The sequence below is a fragment of the Ahaetulla prasina genome, chromosome 1 (genome assembly GCF_028640845.1).
Source record: "Ahaetulla prasina isolate Xishuangbanna chromosome 1, ASM2864084v1, whole genome shotgun sequence".
In the NCBI taxonomy this organism is placed as follows: Eukaryota; Metazoa; Chordata; class Lepidosauria; order Squamata; family Colubridae; genus Ahaetulla; species Ahaetulla prasina.
This window is the reverse complement of record NC_080539.1, coordinates 230562171-230586350: the sequence shown is the minus strand read 5'-3', so window position 1 is coordinate 230586350 and position 24180 is coordinate 230562171. Positions and strand designations below refer to the sequence as shown.

Here is a 24180-nt window from a genome sequence, read left to right as displayed (position 1 = left end):
GACATTAAGTGATTCATATGATTGTCCTTTCACATTCTCCACAAACTCTGCTTGTTGCAAGCCAGTTGCAAAGTGCCTAAATTTTGATCGTATGTCTGCAGGATGCTGCCACAGTCATAAATGTGAGGATTGCTCACAGGGTTGGGGTTTGTTTGTTTGTTTTATTTATTTTTGTCACAACAGTATACACAAACAAATGTCATAGATAAAACAGCATATCTTGAAGAATATATACCGTATATACTCGAGTATAAGCCGAGTTTTTCAGCACATTTTTTGTGCTGAAAAACGTCCCCTCGGCTTATACTCGGGTCTATACGGCTTATACTCGAGTTTTTTTTTTTTTAAGCCCCTCGGCTTATACTCGAGTATATACGGCTTATACTCGAGTTTTTTTTTTTTCTTTTTTTCACATTTTACCGGACGGAAGCCCTGCCGGTGCAGTGAGGGGGGGGGGCGGGGGAGCCGCCAGCCTTCTCCGCTGGGGGAGGAGGGTTTCAACCGTAGGTGCCTCATTTCCCACCCTCGGCTTATACTCGAGTCCCCAGTTTACCCCAGTTTTTGGGGTAAAATTGGGGACCTCGGCTTATACTCGGATCGGCTTATATTCGAGTATATACGGTATATATATATATATATATATATATATATATATATATATATATATATATATATATATATATATATAATTAAAATTATGCATCAACTATATTAATTGGATATAATGAAGGGAACAATAGGACAGGAATGGTAGGCACCTTTGTGCTCTTATGCACGCCTTATAGTCCCCTCAGGAATGGGGTGAGGTCAATAGTAGACAGCTTTTAGTTGAAGATTTTGGGATTTTGAGTAGAGACTATGGAGTCAGGTAATGAGTTCCAAGCATTAACAACTCTGTTACAGAAGTCATATTTTCTGCAATCAAGTTTGAAGCGATTGACATTTAGCTTGAATCTATTTTTGCTCTTGTAATATTGCGATTGAAGCCTGAAGATGACGAATGAGACTTCGTCGAAACGTCGCCAAGACATTTCCAATTTTACACGGGAGAAAACCCGAACAACCAAAGACCTATATATATATATATATATATATAATTAAAATTATGCATCAACTATATTAATTGGATATAATGAAGGGAACAATAGGACAGGAACGGTAGGCACATTTGTGCTCTTATGCACGCCCCTTATAGTCCTCTCAGGAATGGGGTGAGGTCAATAGTAGACAGCTTTTGGTTGAAGATTTTGGGATTTTGAGTAGAGACTATGGAGTCAGGTAATGAGTTCCAAGCATTAACAACTCTGTTACAGAAGTCATATTTTCTGCAATCAAGTTTGAAGCGATTGACATTTAGCTTGAATCTATTTTTTGCTCTTGTAATATTGCGATTGAAGCTGAAGTAGTCTTTTATAGGAAGGATATTGCAATAGATGATTTTGTGTGTTAAACACAGGTCATGTCGAAGTTGACGGAGTTGTAAATTTTAATTATGGCCAATTTAAATAATAAAATGTATAAGAAAAATGAAAATTTACCATACCTGAAAAAAAAAAAAAAAAAAAAAAGAATAGGTCTGGCAAATGTTTTGTATGCTCTAGTTAATAGTGTAGAGTTTTTTGAAAAGAAGCTGCGTAAAATTAGGTTTACAACTCTTAGGGCCTTTTTTGCTATGTAGTTGCAGTGGGCTTTGGCATTAAGGTCATTTGATATGAGAACTCCAAGATCTTTGACAGGGTGGGGGTCGTCAGTTAGGTAATGTCCATCCAGTTTGTACTTGATGTTGGGGTTCTTTTTTCCAATATGTAAGACTGAGCATTTGCAGGTTGAGATTTGGAGTTGCCAAGTTTTAGACCAATTAGAAATTAAGTCGAGGTCTTCTTGAAGGGTAGAAGTATTATTAGTGGTATTAAATAGTTTGACATCGTCAGCAAAGAGAACACAATAACTTGATATTAAGTCACAGAGATCATTTATGTATAGTATGAAGAGTATTGGTCCAAGAACACTACCTTGGGGAACGCCACTTTTGACAGGAACAGGATTCGATATAGCGTTGCCAATTTTGACCACTTGTTGTAATTTTCTAATCCCAGGATTTCAAGTCTGTTGGTATAAGGTATTTTGTTGTTTTCGGAGGAGTGAAGAACTCTTCTAGTAAAATATTTCTGGACTCGTTCTATTGTGTTTATGTCAGAGATGTGGTATGGGTTCCAGACAGATGAGCTGCATTCAAGAATAGGTCTGGCAAATGTTTTGTATGCTCTAGTTAATAGTGTAGAGTTTTTTGAAAAGAAGCTGCGTAAAATTAGGTTTACAACTCTTAGGGCCTTTTTTGCTATGTAGTTGCAATGGGCTTTGGCATTAAGGTCATTTGATATGAGAACTCCAAGATCTTTGACAGGGTGGGGGTCGTCAGTTAGGTAATGTCCATCCAGTTTGTACTTGATGTTGGGGTTCTTTTTTCCAATATGTAAGACTGAGCATTTGCTGGTTGAGATTTGGAGTTGCCAAGTTTTAGACCAATTAGAAATTAAGTCGAGGTCTTCTTGAAGGGTAGAAGTATTATTAGTGGTATTAAATAGTTTGACATCGTCAGCAAAGAGAACACAATAACTTGATATTAAGTCACAGAGATCATTTATGTATAGTATGAAGAGTATTGGTCCAAGAACACTACCTTGGGGAACGCCACTTTTGACAGGAACAGGATTCGATATAGCGTTGCCAATTTTGACCACTTGTTGTAATTTTTACATTGTAATTTTGAAATGTCGCTAAATGAGTCAGTCAGTAAGTGAGGGCTACCTGTGAGTTTTAACACACTGACGCAACCTGCTGTGTGGGATCTGTTTGTTTTTTCTTAGAAATGCCATTCCTGAAATTTATATTCAGCTTCTAGAATTAGTTCACATGACATCACATCACATCCTGCTGTTCAGGCTTGCAAAATCTTGCCTGTGTGTACACTGTACAAGACTATTTGTCATAGAAGTGGCTGTGTTCTGTTAAGTTAGATGTTAGGCTTGATCAGAAAGCATTTGACACTCTTTGGTAGAACCTTTTGTAAACTCTCCAGGATGGACAGAAACAAATACAGTATTTAATCACCTGATGAATAACAAAGAGATCTTCTCTGTTTTTAAGACTTTTGGACTTCAACTCAGAGTCCTCAGCCAGCAAAGCTGGCTGAGGAACTCTGGGAGTTGAAGTCCAAAAGTCTTAAAGGGACCAAGTTTGGACACCCCTGTCCTAGGCAATTCGTAGATTTGCATCTGAATAGGAAGCGGGGTCGCTATACTGCAAAAGGGAAAGTTTCCTGGTGTTAGCGTGGCTGCAGCAACACTTTTCTAAGTGGCCAACCAGCAGGTTTATTTAGGAAACTTTATTTTAAAAGATCTATTTTAAGGGACGCGATTCATGTTTTGCGAAATGGGTGGCTATATAGTTTGGAGGCCAGATCTAGTAACCCTAACTAACATTAACATGTTCTATGTTCTGGCATGATTTATGCAATTAAAGATCTTGCTGTAGTCCATAAAGTAAAGTAAAACCTTTTTTACATCCTCCTGCTCTATTTTATATTACTGATCTGATTTGGTTTCCCTCTGCCTTTTCTGTAGCATTTCCCTTTCTATATGTGGTTTTAGTCTTTGTATGAATACAAACAATCCTTTACTTGTATGAGTAGTGGTATAGTGCTTCAATAATTTGCATATTTTTTTTGCCTTTTCAGTATAGGTATCCAAGAGAAGAGACTCTATGTAGCTCAGGGTTAAACTGTGAAGTCCAGGGTGTTCTCAGAGCTTGGTTGTTCACCTTTGGCTACCTTTTGACAAGCAAAGTCAATGAGGAAGCGAACTTCATTTAACATCTGTGTTACTAACTTAACAACTTAAACGATTGACTTAATAACTGTGTGCGAAAGGTCATAAAATGGGGCAAAACTCACTTAACAACTGTCTTGTTTATCAAAGAAATTTTGGACTCAATTGTGGTTGTGTAAATCAAGGGCTACTTGTATACCAACCTTTTCCAATCTCTTGGTTAAAAAGTCTTGTTATTGTATATATTGGCAAGGAATTATTAGCATTTTATCTCTCTTCTGCAATCCAGTGTTCATATATGCTTAGTACTTTTATAGTTGACAACTGGCTTATTGTTTTAGTAGAGTTTGTTCCTGAATGTATTTTGTCTATATGAATGTTTCTTTCATTCCAGGATGTCATTTTTACTAGAATTCAGTGATGTTTTTCCTTCTCCCCTTAATCTTATTTTCCTCCATCAGAACTCTTTCAGAAGAGTTGACAAATCCTATTTTAGATGTAAATTTTCCTTTGATTTCTATGGTTTTAAAAAAATCCTTCACTTTCGTGTTCAGATCGCCGCCTTGTCCTTTTTTGCTTGATATTGAAATCACCATTCAGCTGTCATTCATTCTAGTTGCTCAAGGCTTTCTTCTTCCATCTTTTCCTAATTATCATGACAGCTTGTACTGAAGGCCAGCTAGATAATTTCTTCCATGGAATGTATTTATTGTATCATTAATTCAGTTTGGAGCCACCTGACTCCATAACAATTCTCAGCAACTCACAAAGTTTTAAAAGAAATGTTAAAAGAAAACATTTATTTCCTTTTCACATCTCCCCATCTCCCTCAGAGAGAAACTCTGGGCACTGTACAGTGAAATGGTAAAATATAAGAATAGCTTATAAAAATTAAAAATTTAGAAGGAGGCAAAGTTGATTTAAATCCTGTTAAAAATTAGTTTAAAAGGTGAAGGGAGGGCTCTCAGGGCTCAAAGTAAACTCATGACTGTGTGCTCCTTTGGGTCCTTAAATTCCTTGTGTGTCCAATCACACTTGGCCAATAAAGTCTGTTCTGTTCTGTTCTGTTCTGTTCTGTTCCGTTCCGTTCCGTTCCGTTCCGTTCCATTCCATTGTAAAATGAGGGACCAAAGCTGTGTTTTAATTCATTTTTAGAAGGCCAGGAGAGTGCATATACAGTGGATGTAGAAACTCTACACACCCCTTTTAAAATGCCAGGTTTTTGAGATGTAAAAAAATCAGACCAAAATAAATCACTTCAGAATTTTCTCCATCTTTTTTTAAAACAAGTTTTTATTGATTTTTTTTTAATTTCCCCCCCTACACACATACATAGTTTATGAACAGAGTATTGGCCATATCATATCTTATACAATTAAAAAACAACGAATTTTCTCCATCTTTTATATAGCATATAAGCTGTACAATTCAATTGACAAACAAACTGAAATCTTTTAAAGGGGAAAATAAGAATAAAAAAACTAAGATAATGGGGTTGCATAAGTATACACACCCTTAAACTAATACTTTATTGAAGCACCTTTTGATGTTTTGACAGCATTCAGTCTTTTGGGGTAGGAGCCTATTAGCATGTCACATCTTGGCTTGGGAATCTTTGCCTGCTGTTCCTTGCAAAAGTGCTCCGAATCTGGGTATCTCCTGTGCACAGCCTCTTCAGGTCAGCCCACAGATTTTCAATTGGATTCAGATCAGTGGTGAAATCTGAACCGGTTTGCTACTGGTTTGCTGGCCGCACATGTGAACCATGCACCAAACATGCCCTGCATGCATATGCAGTGCGCACCAAATGCACGCTCTATGCGCATGCACTAAAAGGAGGCTTGGAAAGGTAAGTAGAACAGCAGGGGGGGATCAGCTGTGCAGCGCAGTTTAGCTTTGCTAGAAAGCAGGATTTCCTGCTTTCTAGCAATGCTAAACCCCGCGCCACAGCTGATCATTGGAAATACCGGTTCGGAGGAACTGGTAGCTTTTTTAACTACCGGTTTGCCCAAACCAGTAGCTTTTTTTTTTTTTTACTACCAGTTCGCCTGAACCAGACTTTTGCTGATTTGGAGGTATGCTTTGAGTTGTGTTGAAAGGTGAAACCCCTCTTCATCTTTAGCATTTTAGCAGAGGCCTGAAGGTTTTCTGCCAAAATTGACCGATATTTGGAACTGTTCATCACTCCCCCAGCTTTTACTGAAGCCTCAGTTCCAGCTGAAGAGCCCCAAAGTATAATGCTGTCACCATCATGCTTCACTGTGGATATGGTATATTTTGGGTGATGTGTAGTGGTGTTTTTGCGCCAAAGATACTTTTTGAATTATGGCCAAAAATTTCAACCTTGGTCTTACTTTTTTTTTTTTAACCTGAATGAGTGTACTATATTAAAGGTCCATTGATTTTACTGGACAGCATACTCTATTCTGATTGGATGTTCTTCAGATGAAATCTTAGTGACACACCTCTTTTTTTATTTTCTAAGGGCTTCTAGATCTGGGTTACAAACAACTGAATCATGACTAAATAGAAAGAAAAAGTTGTAAAACACTAACTCTTTGCTTTCATCTAGTGATCATCATACTAGCAATCCATATCTGATAACTCCATTCTAACTAACTCATATATTTGCTTCAGCCTGGAAATGTTTTGACTGATTAGATTACACTTCTTTCCCTTGTGTTTCCTATAATATAATTGATTTTATTCTGATGTTCTTCATCCAGGGACTTTCAGGTCTGAGTTGATGTTTCTTAAAACAAAGCTGATGTGGATAATGTACAAAGAACAAAGAATACTTTTAAGAAAAGTCTATTAATCTGTCTCTTGCAGGTTGGTTAGTACTATATTTCAAATATTACAATTAGCACCTTTTACAATTTATTGTAGAATCCTTGGTGTCTTTCATCTTTGTGTCTGCAATAAGGGTGCATATTTCCTCTATTTCTAAACATTAATTCTAATAGATGTTATTATATTCATTGGTTCATAGCTGAGAGCTTACTTAGCATGGTTCCTTTTGAATATTACATTTCATAGCCTCTTGCACTTGGAGTACTATATCACATACAGAAATTATCTGAATTAAAGTGGACTATTTTGATCCATTAAAGTTCATCTGTTTCTGAAACAGGACATTTAGCACATTTCATTTCCAAGCTCCGCATTTCTTCTTTGATTTCAAGTTTTTCTTTTGTCAGTCTTCTCATATTCCATATTCCAATTGTACAAGGACATCGTGAAATGAGAAACTACTCTTTTTTATTTTTTTATCGGGGCCAGACTGACCAGACCAACCATATCATTATCTCAGATTACTTGCAAAAGTTCAGCATCCTTTCCTGATTGTTAAAGGAATGGCTGCCACCCTGGTGGCCTCATCACTGGGATCTAAACTAATCCAAACATCATTCATTCATTCATTTTATAAGGCTGCCCACCTCAAACAATGTGACCCAGAGCAGTGTATAGCATGAAAGCAAACAATAAATCTGCAAATAAAACCCTATGTACATTAGAATGTGTACAATATATGAATATAAAATACAAAATATAAACAGTGAACAACCACCATAACAAAATCAAGAGGGAATCCTACTCCTAACTGGTCCCTTAAGGTGGCCAAGGTTGGACATTCCTGGCCTAGGAGATAAGCCAGGACTTACTAGCTTTCATAAAGGCAAGCAGAGTTGAGGCCTGACCTATACAGGTAGCCCTCAATTTACAACAGTTCATTTTGTGTCTGTTCAAACTTACAACAGCACTGAAAAAAATGACTTATGACATTTTTCACAGATACAACTTTTGCAGCATCCCCATGGTCATGTGATCAAAACACAGATGCTTGGCAACTGGTTCATTTTTATGACAGTTGCAGTGTTCTAGGGTCATGTGACTTACGACTTTCTGACAAGCAAAATCAATGTAGAAACCAGATTCACTTAACAACGGAGTTGCTACCTTAACAACTGCAGTGATTCACTTTACAATTTATTTATTTATTTATTTTATTTATTTACATTTATATCCCACCCTTCTCCAAAGACTCAGGACGGCTTACAGTGTGTAAGGCAATAGTCTCATTCTATTTGTATATTTACAAAGTCAACTTATTGCCCCCCCAACAATCTAGGTCCTCATTTTACCTACCTTATAAAGGATGGAAGGCTGAATTGTGGCAGGAAATGTTGTAAATGTTGTAAATGTTGTAAAATGGGGTAAAACTCAATTAACAAATGTCTCAACAGAAATTTTGGGCACAATTGTGATCATAAGTCAAGGACTACCTGTAGTGGTACAGGGATGGAGTGGGAGAGATTGTTCCAGAGATTAAGGGTAACCACAGAAAAGACATGCAGATGTTTGGATCATAGAATAGAATAGAATTTTTTTATTGGCCAAGTGTGATTGGACACACAAAGAATTTGTCTTGGTGCATATGCTCTTAGTGTACATAAAAGAAAAGATACATTCATGGTTGCATTATTCCAATTATTTCAAATCTCACTATTCAAAGTTAAAGTTATATATAAAATATGGTAATTGGTTCCAGCTTGGTGAAAGTAGGTAATGAAAAATTTAAACATATGTTTTTTATGTGTTTATTAATAAAATATTACAGTAAAGGATTAAAAAAAACTGCTAATAATTTAGATTTATTGTTAACAATGTTCTAGTTATAGGTAACAAATAAAAACAAGAGTTTTCTAAATACAGGTAGTCCTTTGTTAATGATTGATCTCTTAGCAACTGTTTGAAGTTACAACAGACACCTCCCCCCAAAGGTATTTATGATCTAATTCCAAAGGTCTCTCTCTCTCTCTCTCTCTCTCTCTCTCTCTCTCTCTCACACACACACACACACACACACACACACACACACACACACACACACACACACACCAAATAAAAGCTCCATGGTCATATGACCACATTTTGGTTGCTTGGCAACCAAGTTACTTTTATGGCTAGCAATGCAGCATTCTGCAGTCACATATCTGTTTATGTGATGTGTTTTATTGGTTTCCAGCAAAAAAAAATATTCATAGGAATGAATGGACTCACTTTATGACTGTGGTGTTCGCTTTATGACAATAGCATTTGCTTCACAACTACAGTGTTCACTTTACAACTTCTAGGAAAAAACGGTGCCTCAACTTACTGCTATCATGATGTATGATGGAAATTTCAGACTCCATTATTGTCATATGTTCAGGACTATCTGTATTTCATATTGTAGGTTCAGTCATTCCAACATTTGCTCCTATTTTAGAGTTGCTATGACCATGTTCATTGTGTTCAATTACATCACATTTAGAATAGAATAGAATAGAATAGAATAGAATAGAATAGAATAGAATAGAATAGAATAGAATAGAATAGAATAGAATAGAATAGAATAGAATTCTTTATTGGCCAAGTGTGATTGGATACCCGAGGAATTTGCCTTAGGTATATATGCTCTCAGTGTACATAAGGAGAACAAAATACATTCATCAAGAATAAGAAGATACAACACTTAGTGATAGTCAAGGTTACTAATAAGCTATCAAATCGTACTAGGAAACAAATAAAAACAATATAATTGAAAGATACAAGCAACATTTTATTATTTTAATTGTAAACTTTAATTCGGCCTTATCTAATAAGTTTATTTAATTAGTGTTTATTTCTGTATTTATAGTTATGTATTGGTGTTTTAATAGGCTGTAAACCGCCCTGAGTCCCTTGGGAGATAGGGCAGTATAAAAATATGATTAAATAAATAAAAATTAAATAAATAAAAAACAATCTGGAACTGAACACACTCAAAACCGTAGAAATGGTGGTAGACTTTAGGAGAAACCCTTCCATACTTCCACCTCTCACAATACTAGACAACACTGTATCAACAGTAGAAACCTTCAAATTTCTAGGTTCTATCATATCGCAAGATCTAAAATGGACAGCTAACATCAAAAACATCATTAAAAAAGGACAACAAAGAATGTTCTTTCTGCGCCAATTCAGTAAGCTCAAACTGCCCAAGGAGCTGCTGATTCAGTTCTGCAGAGGAATTATTGAGTCTGTCATTTGCACCTCTATAACTGTCTGGTTCGGTTCTGCAACCCAACAAGAAAAAAACAGACTTCAGAGGATAATTAGAACTGCAGAAAAAAGAATTGCTACCAACCTGCCTTCCATTGAGGACCTGTATGCTGCACGAATCAAGAAGAGGGCCGTGAAAATATTTACAGACCCCTCGCATCCTGGACATAAACTGTTTCAACTCCTACCCTCAAAACGACGCTATAGAGCACTGCACACTAGAACAACTAGACACAAGAACAGTTTTTTCCCGAAGGCCATCACTCTGCTAAACAAATAATTCCATCAACACTGTCAAACTATTTACTGAATCTGCACTACTATTAATCCTCTCATAGTTCCCATCACCAATCTCTTTCCATTTATGACTGTATGACTATAACTTGTTGCTGGCAATCCTTATGATTTATATTGATATATTGACCATCAATTGTGTTGTAAATGTTGTACCTTGATGAACGTATCTTTTCTTTTATGTACACTGAGAGCATATGCACCAAGACAAATTCCTTGTGTGTCCAATCACACTTGGCCAATAAAAAATTCTATTCTATTCTATTCTATTCTATTCTAATAAGTGGGAAGAGATAGATACTAGTAAGGAAGAGAAGAATAATAGTAATAAAGTCTTAGTAAATTATTTGACAGTATTGTGGGAATTAGTTGTTAAGCAGAGTAATGGCATTCGGGGAAAAACTGTCCTTGCTTTTTTTTTAAAAAAAAATATTTATTTTTACTGTAATATCATGAGCACTTTTTTTTGTATTCATAAGGAATCTTCCTTCTGTCCATTTTTATAAGTGAAGAAAACAAGTGCAGATTAATGTACCAATCTCTGAAACCCCAACAGTAACCCCATAACCACAGTTGCACATGTACTAACCTCATGTAAACTTAAAATTTGGGTTTGCATTAAATGAGTCCTGGCATCATTGTACAATTGGCAGTACGTCAAATACCACATTCTTTGGGCTTGCATTAATCATAAGCTAGCTGTAATACAAACATGATTTGCCATGTGTTCTTCTAGATTTTATTTGGGAACATCTACTCTAGTGAGGATGTCCCATTCTACTCTAGTGAGTTACCTACCCTTATTGCTATTATGGACTACTCTTAGGTTCACCCCTCATCTTTTTATCAGCAAGGGATGATACTGCAAGAAGGTCATACTCTTACTAGCTTCCTTGATTTTTTTTAAATTTTTCAGCTTCACAAGGTCTGTACTTTTAGTCAAGATACGTTTCTCCCCCAAGCCCTATTAAGTGCACATAACACTTACTAATAAAAGAACAATAAATACACATATGCTAATGATGCTTTAAGAAGACTTTTCTTCAAATGAAGATCAAGTAGAGAGCTGAGAATTGAATGCTTATTGTGAAAGGATGAGTGACAAGAGCAGAGGAATCTTGACACCTCCATAAAAAACGCACACCACCTTTTAGGAAAATAGTGTTATCTAAATTCATCTGCCAACTGAATGTGCTGAGTTTAATCTTTCTGAAGGACACCTGAATTCTACCCTTAGTGACAGGTAAAAAGGTCTGTGCTCAGGAAGAAAAATGTGAAAATTTCCCCAGGAGAAATCAATAAAGCATGAGCCATGAAGCTTCGCTGGGAAGAATGAAAGGATTATTTAAAAATTTAAAAAAAGCTGCTACTTTTGTTATGTCTTACGAAGTTCATTGTTGTCATCTGGATTCCAGACATATTTTTTGACAGAGTTTGTCTGCCTCTGTATTTCTATGCTGACAGTGATTGATAGTAGTCTATTGTTTCAGCCAGGGATTTTTTACAGCTGGAGAAGCTAAGGCATTGAACCTGGCTGGGACCTTCTATATGAACTTCAAATCTTTATGCAAATATGAGTTTCAATAATATTCCAGATGTGGGTTTCAACAAACATGGGTTTCAGCTAAGTTAGCAACAATAGCGTTCTCATCTTTTAAGCATGAAAATTCTCAGTGTTACCTCTAACCATTACAACCATTTGCTTTCATCCCTTGAATGCCCTAAAAGCTGTGTTTTTCCTTCCTCCTTAATTTAATTTTCCTACACCGGCTTCCCAAACAGATCATCTCCAAATGCACTAGGTTGTAACTCTGGCCCAGCATTCTTTGCCAGCATGTCACCCAACCTGGCCGCAGTGAAGGGAGCTGCAATGCAACCAGCCTGGAGAGTGCCAGATTGGGGTTGATTACTTTTCCTTCCTGGTTTTGGCAGATGAGAGGAAAATTGAGTAGGAGTATAAACACCACTGCAATATTTCAGAACCTTATTATATTGATTGCATGTGCCTAGAATATAGAGTTATCCATGCTGAGACTCTTGCACAGTATTTCTAGACCCAGTGTGATTTTAATTTACAGATTAGTGTCCTGCATTTTTATAGGAGAGAATAAATGCTTGCTTCTTTTATCTTGAGGATTGGAGTGTTTTTCCACCTCTTCTCTGTACCTAAGAAATCACCCTAAGATTTTCAATTAGAGGCACGCTCAGCCTAAAGGAGAATTCTATTACTATTTTGTAATAATTTTCATGAGTGAGAAAGGGGGATCATGGAGGGGGAACAACACCCAAAAGGCTTACAAGCAGTTGTGAATTGGCACAGATGAGCCTTTTTTTCTATCTCCACCCACTAGATTAAAGCAAATTTAGCTATGCTCTATATGTTTAGGGTAATTATTATTTTGGTAATGTGGGGAGTGGTTTTTAACAGTGAAAATACTGTTGAATATTCTGATTTAAAATGGACTATAGCATAAAATAGTAATCTTCCCCATGTTCCCATGATGTAGGACCTTTGACTAAAACTGCTTTACCATTAATTTAGTAGAGGGTGCAAACTTGCATGCTTGGAAGAAGTCTTAAAATCTTTCTCTGTTTGCTTCTAAAATAGAAAACTTTTTTGGTGCCAGTGTTTTCCTCTTCTTAGATTTATGCTCCTGACAAACTTACAGATAGTCCTCAACATATGGCATAATGGACTCGTGCCTATTACATTTAAGTTGTGATGATTGAAAAGGGGGTCATTACAACCTTTTTTGTGGTCGTTGTTAAGTGAATCACCATGATCATTAATTCAATCTGCAGGGGTTAAGTGAACCCATTGTTTGCTATGGGCGATTTTGCTGAAAACTGAACGTAAACACTGGTTTTCAGCAAGTCATTGTAAATTGTGGTCCTGTGACCATGGAAAGCTGCAAACAGTTGTAAATGTGGGCTGGTTATCAAGTGCTTGAAATGGGATCATGTGACCATGGGGGGGTGTCACCATTGGAGCTTTGGAACATGGTTATAAGTACCTTTGGAAGGTCCGTTGTAAATTCAAACAGTTATTAAGCAACTGGTTATAAATTGAGATCTGCCTAGGATGAGAGGTAGTGATTGATTCAGAGACATTCAGTTTTGCCCTTTATATTATTGGCTTCCTGAAAATGTGGAGATTATTCTCATTTCAAGCCATATTTGTTTAATGAATGCCATTATGTGTTGTTTTAATTTTTGCTGGTTTAATATTTTTTTCTGATGTACTTTTATCAATATGAACCATTACGATTTTATCAGAAACTGTGTTGAGAGAGTTTTATCAGGAGCACCTCAATCTTTAAATTTATAGAAATATTTTAATAGAAGAAGATTGAAGTGATTAAGTCTAAATGTCCCTTTCTATTTTTAAAGATGAAAGTGAAGTATATAATGCAATTTTCAGTTCATTGAAACTTTGGGAATTTAGAATGACACAATATAGAAATTCTGACAGTGGAGGTGAAGATGAGGGTACCTTCAATTTTCTTTATAAAAGTGCCAGGTTGGGTGACTGATAATTACTATACTGCCAGATAATTGGGGGAAATGTCAAAAAAGCCAGGTTTTCTACTTCATCAATTTGACAAAATGAAGGAGTTGGTATGTGGCATTGATACCTGACTGCTTGCAAAATTAGGTGTATGTTTGGGCAGGAATTTGATCTTGCTGTACAGCAGAAGCTTGCAATGCCCTGTCAGCTCATGCAATTACTAATTTTGTGTTTGATTATTAATTCTTCTAAAATAAAAAGAAGCTTTAACTTTCTGGTCAGAAATTCTAAGCAAAGCCTATTGTGAATGTAGTTACAAACTCGAAATCATGAAACCCTGCTGAAGGCAGCAGGCCTTCAAACCAAATGCAAACCGCAATTGACTGAAGATAAAATTAGAGAAAGTACCGAGAGACAAATTATTTGTCTCCAAGAATCCTAAAAAAAATATCTAAAACTGAAGTACAGTAGTTCCCAACTTATGACTGTTCAGTGACTGTTTGAAGTTATGGTAACACTGAAGAAATGGACTGAGAGCCAGTCCCCAAAGTTATAGTGATTGTAGTACCCCATGGTCATGTGATCAAAATTTGGGATGCTTGGCTACCTGCCCACACTTAAGACTTCCTCACCTGCTTATTCCCTCTTCCACTGATGTCCTTTTGGCCTCCTGCACTGACCTCCGTGTTTTCTTTCCCCTGCAATTGACCAAGCATGTCTGGACTGGCCCTTCATGAGGCAGCTGCTGACCCCACGAAACTTTTTTTTCCAGGGTCACATATACAGCAGTTTCCTTGTGAGACCTGGGGAAAATGGCTTCACTTAGCCAGCAGCTACTTCACGAAGGGCCAGGCCAGGCATGTCTTATCAACAATGGGAACAAGAAGACAGCCAAGGTCAGCTGTGGCAATGGAGTGCAGGTCAGTAGGGCCCTCGGGCAGTTGTGGCTAGGACTGGACTGGGCCATTTGTGGCTTTTCAGAGCATTAGAAGCTCCTTTGCATCACCTTGCTGGGCTGGGGCTAGGCTTCACACTGCATTGCCTTGTGGCACAGGGGCTTCTTGTTATCCCTGAGCTGCAATGCACAAAGAAGCCTCTTTGCAGTGTGCTGCTGGGCTGTGTTGAAGTTGCTGCAACTTTGCTTCAGCTTCACCATAGTTTAGGGCAGTGATGTCAAACTCAAGGCCCAAGGGCCGGTTCTGGCCCATAGGGTGCTTAGGTGTCACCTGCGGGATTGTTCTGAAAACTGTGAAGGACTGGCTCACAGTGCTTCTGCCAGCGAAAACAGAGCTCAGGAGGGCTCCTGAGCTCCGTTTTCGCTGGCAGAGCTCTCGAGCCACCACAGGCGCTCCCGACATGAGTGACGTCAAGCTGACTATGCCTATCCTGGCCACGCCCACCCTGCCCCCTGAGGTCAAACACACTCCTGATGCGACCCTCAATGAAATCGAGTTTGACACCCCTGGCTTAGGGGTTTCTTGCAGCCCCACAGTTGTAATACGCCAAGAAGGTGCTGAGCCAATTCATGCCCTCTCTCTGGCCTTGCTGTGCTCCCACTGTAGTGCAGTACCCCTGTTTCCACCACCTTGTCCATAATCTGCACTGAGTCTCTCAGGGTCTTCCCCAATCCCCCTGTGGTAGCCTTGCTCTCCTTACCTGGGACCCCTTCGCCTTCCACTTGATGACCTACGCATTTGAAGTTATGATGGCAACCCATATTTGTGTTCTGACCTGGCTCTCAAACACAACAAACCCTCTGTAGTTAAACAAATGTTCCCTATATTAGGAACCCCAGCAGCCCCGGCAAAAAGTCTCTCTCTCTCTCACAGCAAGCCAACAAGTCTGTCCAGCAGGGAGATGAATAGTTGTCTGCCATACCTATTCATCTCCACCCCCTGCCTCTTATCCCCAGAGGTAGGGTGGGGCTTTGCTAGTAGCTGTGGTTCTTCAGTCTCAAGGATTGGCCCATAGGTTTCCACTGCCTTCTTCGCAACTGTGCATTAGGCACTGGACCCAGCTGTTCCTCCTCTTCCTCATCAGCCACTTCCAGACCTGGGGGCTGTTGACTCTCCATCTGAGGTCTAATGGATGGCCCAGGCTCCATCTCTGTCTCTATCTCTGACAGCTCCATTCCTTCTTCCCCCTCGGAGCTCCCAGGTTGCCATGACGCTGACCCTGATTCCCATGCTGCTGCCTCATCTGATTTGGCTGCTGGACGGGCTGGCAGCTGACAGGCCACAACAATTCGCTGTCCCTAAACAATGAGGTCACGTGATGTCACACTTTACAATTAAGTACATCTCTTCATGATGGAAATTCCAGTGCCAATTGTGGTTGTAAGTCGAGGTCTATCTGCAAAGTCAAAGAGGCAGTGAAAGCGCTCAGAATTCTTACTTTTTGGTAAAAAAAGAAAGGTTGCAGCTCAGTGGTAGGGCCTCTTTGAAGATCTACTTTCAACAAATTCTGACAATACTGGGTTGGAAAAACCAGCCTCTGACAAAGTGATGAAGCATTGGGTGGCTTTCTGTGATGCTATATAATCCTTCCCCCAGATTTTTAGTATTATTTCACTTGCATCTGTACAACCTTATTCCAGATCGTGGGAACTGACAGAATCAGCAGAGACCTTATTTGTTTTAAATCCCAGGCATGGCCATTCAGGGTGGTTAGTTGCCTTTTCAATAGTATCTCCACTTTATTCTTCTTTGTAGGTGCTTCTGTGCTTTGTTTTGAATGAATGCCAGTTTTATTTCTTACTACTCATTTCTTACTATTCATTTTATTTCTTACTATTCATTTATGTCAGGGATGTCCAAACTTGGCCCCTTGAAGAGTGGCGGACTTCAACTCCCAGAATTCCCCAGCCAGCAAGTTGTTGCCTGGGGAATTCTGGGAGTTGAAGTCTGCCACTCTTCAAGGGGCCAAGTTTGGACACCCCTGGTTTATGTCTTTAGTGATTTTTTAAAATTTTCATGCATGGTTTCTAGTGAATAAAAATTGAAAGACATATCCTACACCAATAGGATGTCTCCAGATGTCTTTCAATTTTCAGTGAGTCCCTAGCTAACTATGATCCATCTATTTAAAACATTATTCCAGTTAATGTGGACAGGGTATGATTCATAATAAATTGTATTGCCTGGAACCACGCAAACAGTATGTTGTTATTGATGGTTTAGAACATAATTTTACTGTAGCTTCATCATTTCTTGATCTTCACCATTTCTTGATTGTGCTTTGCAAATCTATTGTTTTTTTTAAAAGCAGAATATATTCAACCCCTGTTGTGTTCTCTTTTTACATTACTTTTAGCAACTATAAATTAAATTTACAGTAATTAATTTAAGCATCCTTCTATACTTGTCTATAATACTAAGATTATTTTTATTCCCTACTCAAACTGTACATTTTGGGGTTTTGTATTTTGCTACAAATCAGGTACTAAGTTGCGGTTTACATTTCATTATAGTTTCCATTATAGTCAAGTTTCAGAGAGGAGTATCTTGCAGCAAAAAATAACACAAACCCCTGTAATTCCTTAATGACTAACACTCTGATCTTTCTCTAAGTGCTTTTGTGTGGATCTTTTGTAAATTTTAAAGGTTTTAAGACCTATGACATTCTGATACTCCTGATAGCCTTGTAATAATTTCATTTCCAACCAAATCATTTCTGACTTTTAAGGCTTTCCTAAAGATAGCTATGCTATTTTGTTGGAGCCAATAAATCTTGAGATAGTTTAGAAACTAACATATTTATTATGGCCTATGTTTTCATGGACTGCAATATGTTTTTATGATGACATGGTGTTCCAGTTCTTTATTCATCTATTTGTTACTTTCTGAGTTTATATTCTTATTCATTTTGAGCCATCCACAAACATCAGTTCATCTAAAACGCAGGAAATACAATGCTTGGTTTCAAGCAACTACCTAGCCTTTTCCTTATGAGGCTGTCATCTATTTATTTTCATCTCTATTTATCTCTCTGTTTATTTAAACACATATTTATGGGATTTATAACTTGTTCTTTCCACTAGCAAATGTTGCTTGAGGAAATTCCTTGGCTATCCTGGAAGATGGCTATCTGAATTTCATGGCAATTAATCTTATTTCATGTGCTATGGGCCTGAAGGCAACTTTGGTATTCTTTGGGAAATTATGAATTTCCCTTAGAGGAGTTTGAACATTCTTGTCCAAATTTCTTAAGGCAAGATTTCAGGAGACAGGATAAAACCAGATATGGCAGACAGTAACAACATGGGCAATAAAGTGAAGAAATTGGTTAAAAAGTCAGGAATGAAGAAATATCCTATAAATCCAGTAATAAAATGTTTTTTAAACTACCAGGCTAAATTTGGAATATACTATTTTGAAATGTCATTTCATACATCCTCAGTGTAATACACGTCTGTTTTTCATATAAATATAATTTTGAGAAAAAATGTTTCAGAAATGTATGAAAGGTCTATGATAAAAATAGATAGTAAAAATATAGCTCAAATTCCATACTATTAAATTTTACTTTTTTACCCTTCATACCAGGACTATGATTCTGTAATCTCTAAAAGGATGTCTCAGCAGCTGGAAGATTTACTCTTAATTTCTCTTGCTCTCTCTTTTTTTCTCTTATTACTATCAAAACTCTTAGATTAAAGTAATATATTGTTTGATTCCTGGTGACTGCATTCTTCTACTCATACAGTTAACTTTATCGTATGTTCCTTGAAGAAATGGTCCCAGAAAGGATTCCTATATCCTCTCGTAACTGCATTGAATATAATGAGTAAAATTGAGTAATGAGTAAAATTGAGTAAAATTGAGTAATGAGTAAAATTGAGTAAAATTCGCTAAAATCTTAGTTGTTTCCTTCAGTCCCTGATGTTCCAAAAGTTACCAGCTGGGAGCCTGCAGAAGAACAATTAATCCATATTCTTACCGTTTTCTCATTCTTTTTAAGATGGGTTAAGGAGGTTTTCAGAAACATTTAGGTTATAATATATATACAGTGCAGAAGTATAACCTGTAGTGAATAGAATTTTTATTGTCTTGGTGCATATGCTCTCAGTGTACATAAAAGAAAAGATACCTTCATCAAGGTATAACACTTACAACACTTAATGATAGTCATAGGGTACAAATTTAACACTTAATGATACAACACTTAATAATAGTCATAGGCTACAAATAAGCAATCAGGAAACAAATATCAATATAAATCATAAGGATATAAGCAACAAAGTTACAGTCATAAGTGGAAGGAGATGGGTGACAGGAATGATGAGAAGATTAATAGTAGTGCAGATTTAGTAAATAGTTTGACAGTGTTGAGGGGATTATTTGTTTAGCAGAGTGATGGTGTTCAGAGAAAAAAACTGTTCTTGTGTCTAGTTGTTCTGGTGTGCATTGTTTTATAGCGTCGTTTTGAGGGTAGGAGTTGAAACAGTTTATGTCCAGGATGTGAGGGATCTGTAAATATTTTCATAGCCCTCTTTTGATTCGTGCAGTATACAGGTCCTCAATGGAAGGCAGGTTAGTAGCAATTGTTTTTTCTGCAGTTCTAATTATCCTCTGAAGTCTGTGTCTGTTTTATTAGGTTGCAGAACCAAACCAGACAGTTATAGAGGTGCAGATGACAGACTCAATAATTCCTCTGTAGAACTGGATTAGCAGCTCCTTGGGCAGTTTGAGCTTTCTGAGTTGGTGCAGAAAGAACATTCTTTATTGTCCTTTTTTGATGACGTTTTTGATGTTAGCTGTCCATTTTAGATCTTGCAATATGATAGAACCTAGAAATTTGAATTTGAAATTTGAAGGTTTCTACTGTTGATACTGTGGTATTGTGAGAGGTGGAGAGATGGATTTAAGGTTTCTCCTTAAATCTACCACCATTTCTACAGTTTTGAGTGTGTTCAGTTCCAGATTGTTCCGGTTGCACCATGAGGCTAGTTGTTCAACCTCCTGTCTGTATGCGGATTCGTCATTGTCTCGAATGAGACTGATCACTGTTGTGTCATCTGTGAACTTCAGTAGTTTAACAAATGGATCGTTAGAAATGCAGTCATTGGTATACAGAGAGAAGAGAAGTGGAGCGAACACACAGCCCTGGGGGGCCCCTGTGCTAATTGTACAGGTATCTGATGTGATTCTGCTTAGCTTCACCTGCTGCTTCCTGTTTGTTAGGAAGGTTGTGATCCACTTACAAGTCTGTTCAGGTACTGGTAGATGGTTTATCTTAGTTAGAAGCATGTCTGGAATGATGGTATTGAATGCTGAACTTAAGTCTACAAAGAGGACCCTTGCATAGGTCTTTGGAGATTCAAGATGTTGTAGGATGTAGTGCAAAACCATATTAACAGCATCATCTGTTGATCTGTTTGCTCAGTATGCAAATTGCAAGGGATCTAACAGCGGATCCGTGATGGTTTTCAAGTGGGACAGCACTAGCCTTTCAAAGGTTTTCATGACTATAGATGTTAGAGCAACTGGTCTGTAGTCATTCAATCCCTTGATGGTGGGCTTCTTTGGCACTGGGATGATAGTAGAGCATTTGAAGGAAGAAGGAACATAGCACATCTCTAGTGATTTATTGAAAATATGGGTGAAGATGGGGGCCAATTGGTCAGCACAGACTTTTAAGCAAGAAGGAGTTATCTTGTCTGGGCCTGGAGCTTTTCCTGGCTTTTGTCTGTGAAACAGGTCTTGCACTTCCTTTTCTGTGACCATTAGGGGTTGTGAACCCAATGGGATGGGGTCAATTGTAGGAAGCTTGGCTGTTGTTGGTGTGTCTGAGATGGGGGTTGTGGAGATAGATGGCTGTAGTTTGCTTTCAAACCTGCAGTAAAACAGGTTCAGGTCATCTGCCAGTTGTTGATTTCCTTCAGCCTGGGAAGAAGGTTTTAGCCGGTGATATTTTTAAGAGTTTTCCACATGTTTGCTGGTTCATTTGTTGAGAACTGATTCTTTAGCTTTTCAGAGTAGCTTCTTTTTGCTGCTCTGATCTCCCTTGTAATCCATTTCTGGCCTGATTGTATAGCATTTTATCACCTTTTCTGTAGGCTTCCTCTTTGGAATGACGTAGCTGCTTAAGTTTAACTGTGAACCAAGGTTTGTTGTTACTGTATATTCGCAAGTACCTTGTCGGTACACATAGGTCTTCACAGAAGCTGACATATGATGTTACAGTATCTGTGAGTTCATCCAGGTCTGCAGAGGTATCTTCAAAAATATAGTGGCTGGGAGAAACAGGAAGTGAGATGAGGGCAACAGCAAGATTAGGTAGGGAGGCCCAAACACTGCATAAAAGTCTAGGTTAATAAAATACAATAATTTGATTAGTAAACTTGGCCATGGGAAACCTGCTTGTGAACAGATTGTAATAGAGACTTAAACGAGGAAAGACTTTTAATAAAATGGAGAATTGATCTCTCTAGATATTTGACCTTTGGGACAAGGAGTCTCTATAGCATGGGAACAATAGAACTTAGACTATCTATGAACCTCCTTATACAGGTGGTTTTTTTCCAGCTAGAGAAAAAAAATCTTTGATATTGTTTATCCACATAGCTTCCTCTGCCTTACCCCTTTCTTCTCAGTCTATCCTTTTCTTTTTCAGTGGGGTTTTCTTTTCATCCTGCTCTATAGCCCAGGGTGGGCAGATCGTTTTCTTCTAGAACAGAGGTGGGGAACCATGGCCCCTTTATGACTTGTGGACTCCCAGAATTCCTGAGCCAATTCCTGGGTGGTTCAGAAACTCTGAGAGTTGAAGTCCACAAGTCATAAAAGGACCATCATTTCCCACTCCTGTTCTAGAAGCTGCCGGATGGAATAAAAATGGGTGGAAGGAAGCAGGGGGTGAGGGAGAAATTTGGACGGATGATTGGGGAAGTCAGTTGGAATGAATGAGGCCCAGACAGATGATGCAATCCCGATTCTGTATGTCAAGTTCCCTCATTTTGCTATCATAACTATTCTGTGATCTCTGTTTTAAAATTATGTGTCCAAGCTGGTGTTTGACTTATTACAACAGGGTAGGAAAAAGTTGTGGCTCCTGGGAAAAAAGTTTATGTATACTCAATAAAAGTTAAGAATGTAATTAACATATGACAGTCCTCCCCTAAAGCCTGCTTAATTTTCCCTATGCGCCCTGCATTTGTGATGGCCCAGCATCCTTTCCTCATGGTAAATCTTCCAGGGAAGCTTGTCCTGTCATGGCACCATGATCACTAGCTTAGAGAATCCCCTGGATTTCCAAGAGAGGGTTTAACAGAAGTGGCTTTGGCAGGATACTCATTTCCTGCAGGGTATTCATTTCCTGTAACACAAAGGCTAACTATGTATCTGACATGCAAGGGCAGTTCCTTGAGGCAGTAGTTATAATGGCATTTTAAACACTTGCACAGAGCAAATAAATCTTCCCTTTGCCCCAAGATGTATATGCCACACCGCTTACTAATGTGGTTTTCCTGCATTTTGATCTCAGCATGGAATACTTCAGACAAAAGTAAATCATCTGATTATGTTTCACGCTATTTCATGCTCATTTCCATGCTTTCTCTTTTCTTTCTTCCAGCCTACCCACCCATAACAACCAGTGCATTTATCTCCATAAACAGAATTTACTATATCCGGGTAAGACGGTAACTATGTGCTCTATAAACATGGACCAATTTTGGTGTATACATTCCTTCCTTCTTTCTTATCAAATATATACTGCTACAGGTCCTTGGGAGAGAAACTACAACAGTTTAATCAGCATTACTTCTTTGAATGAAAAAAGTGCCACCTCTGCAGGTTAAGATTATCTGCAGCCCGGTATATATATGCATTAATGAACTTTCAGATACAATATTGCTTTGAATTTTGTGGATTTAACATTGCTGTGAATTTTTGATAGTGTTCTTGGCCCAGAGTCACTTGATGGTGAGATGGGCAGCATGTAAATTTAATGAATAAATAATATTGAGAAACACTTGGAAATGGATGGTTTGATTGAAATAAAACACATTCATAAATAGATATTTAAATTATATTGGAATGTGACTCTCATTTATATTTTTAAAACATTAAGTCAGGTAATTTGGAAATGGGATAGTAGACTAAACAGTGAACACAAGATAATATGACAAAGACTGGGGGAAAAATCTTAGGAAACTATGAAGAGTCATATTACATTGTACCATAGACTAGGGGGGAGGGGTTGTTATTTGTTTATAAGAGTCATGACCTGGAGCTTTCCTTCAAACGTTTGAGGCAGAGTGTATAGTATTTTTTCCTCTAAATGTATATTCCTACTGCAACCCCATGAACTGAAAAATGCTGATTGGCCCGAAGTTGTTCAATGAGCCTTGAATAAGGAATTAAATCTGGGTTTATCATGTATTTATTGAACCCTTAGCTATTAACATTCATGGATGTAACAACCGTGATGATGACAAACAGGTCTGTTTGGAAGAGAGTCTGCTGGAAATTATATACACACTGTCTTGATTTCACTAATGGAAAAAGATGAGATATAAATGTACTAATATAAATATAAATGCTCTCACAGAGAGGGGCTCCTCAGGGTGCCATCGGCGCGACAGTGCCGTCTGGCGACACCCAGGGGAAGGGCCTTCTCTGTGGGGGCTCCCACCCTCTGGAACGAACTCCCCCCAGGACTTCGTCAACTTCCGGACCTCCGAACCTTTCGCCACGAGCTTAAAACTTACTTATTCATCTGCGCTGGACTGGGTTAGTGTTTTAATGGGTTTTAATGGGTTTTAGCTCTAAATTTTAATTCTGGCCAATTTTAATAAGTTTTTTAATTGTATTTTAATTTGTATTTATAGTATTGTATTTTTACTTGGCTGTGAACCGCCCTGAGTCCTCCGGGAGAAGGGCGGTATACAAATTTAAATAATAAATAAATAATAATAAATAAATAAAAGTACAATTTGTAAAAACATAAGTCATACACCTAGTTGATGTGTGCCAGTATTGTTAGTTCACTAGTACTTTGCCACAAGAAAACAAAAATAATAATCATAATAATCTTATAACAGAGGAAAATGAAATCATTGTATTATTTGATGCCATCTCATCCTTCACATCAGTTGCAGCAATTTTATACAGTATATCAAATCTATCTGATTAAACAATTGAAATATCAAAGCTAATGGAACTCATTGACTTATGTCTACCACAAACTTTCAATCCAATGGGTGCATCTATCAATTAATTCCATGGGAACTTCATTTCAAGATTAATAATAGAAATAGTAATGCGAATATTAGAAACGGTAATCTTTCCATTAATACAAGTCAAAATATGGATTCATGACATGGATGATACATTTGTCATAACAACAACAAAAAAAAGCAGAAAATGCACATAAATTAATCCACAGTACATTTGAGGGGATCAAATTACCAAAATAAAAAAATAATTTCTAGGAATTCTTATCCACCCAAAAAATAATGGCAAT

The 24180-nt window shown here is 37.7% G+C and overlaps 1 protein-coding gene across 5 annotated transcripts in view; it reads left to right on the top strand.

Moving 5' to 3' along the window:
• LYPD6B (LY6/PLAUR domain containing 6B) overlaps positions 1 to 24180 on the top strand; it is a 108484-nt gene that overhangs the window by 16986 nt on the left and 67318 nt on the right. The window contains exons 2-3 of one of the 5 annotated variants that reach the window (XM_058193180.1): positions 14489 to 14636; positions 22288 to 22346. The exons of 2 other annotated variants lie outside the window; for them this stretch is intronic. The gene's annotated coding sequence lies outside the window, so the exon portion shown is untranslated. The remainder of the gene's footprint in view (positions 1 to 14488; positions 14637 to 22287; positions 22347 to 24180) is intronic. 2 more of the 5 variants (XM_058193171.1, XM_058193189.1) reach the window with 2 other exon arrangements.